Source organism: Abrus precatorius, unplaced genomic scaffold (assembly GCF_003935025.1).
Source record: "Abrus precatorius isolate BTA unplaced genomic scaffold, Abrus_2018 Scaffold0, whole genome shotgun sequence".
Taxonomy (NCBI): Eukaryota; Viridiplantae; Streptophyta; class Magnoliopsida; order Fabales; family Fabaceae; genus Abrus; species Abrus precatorius.
In genome coordinates, this window is record NW_020874290.1 from 1,640,966 (window position 1) to 1,641,797 (window position 832).

The window sequence follows — 832 nt, forward strand, 5'->3', positions numbered from 1 at the left end:
ATAGATTTCTCGAGATATTTTCTTACGAAGTTTTGTTATAGCATCTATAATGGCTTCTGGTTTAGGTGGACAGCCTGGCAAATACACATCTACAGGAATTAGCTTATCCACGCCCCGAACAGTACTATAAGAATCAGTACTGAACATCCCCCCGTAATTGTACAGGCTCCCATAGCAATAACATATTTTGGTTCGGGCATTTGCTCGTATAATCGAACTAAAGAGGGAGCCATTTTCATAGTTACTGTGCCCGCTGTTAAAATTAAGTCTGCCTGTCTAGGACTCGATCGTGGTACTAATCCATAACGATCAAAGTCGAATCGTGATCCTATTAATGAAGCAAATTCAATGAAACAACAACTGGTACCATAAAGAAGCGGCCATAAACTGGATAGTCTTGACCAATTTGAAAGATCATTTAATGTAGTTGAAATAACTGAATTTTTGGTTGTTCGATCAAGTAAGGGAAACTCAATGGAATTCATAACTGTCTCAATGTTTTTTTTTATTGTCTAAATAGTCAAGAATTAAGACCATTCTAATGCCCCCTTTCGCCATGCATAAACTGAACCAACAATTAGGATAAGCACGAATATGAAAGCTTCTATAAATACGGATACTCCTAATACATCGAAACTCATTGCCCATGGATAAAGAAAAACTGTTTCAACATCAAAAACAACAAAAACGAGAGCAAACATATAATAACGGATTCGAAATTGTAACCAGGAATCGCCTATTGGTTCTATTCCCGATTCATAACTAGAAAGTTTCTCTGGTCTTTTGCTAATCGGGGCTAAAATTCCAGAAATTAGAAATGCCAAAATAGGAA

At 36.7% G+C, this 832-nt stretch overlaps 1 pseudogene; it reads right to left on the reverse strand.

The window, feature by feature from the left end:
- The window catches only part of LOC113872287, a 1,289-nt pseudogene extending 804 nt beyond the window's left edge, over positions 1–485 (reverse strand).
- Positions 486–832: the final 347 nt, after the last annotated feature.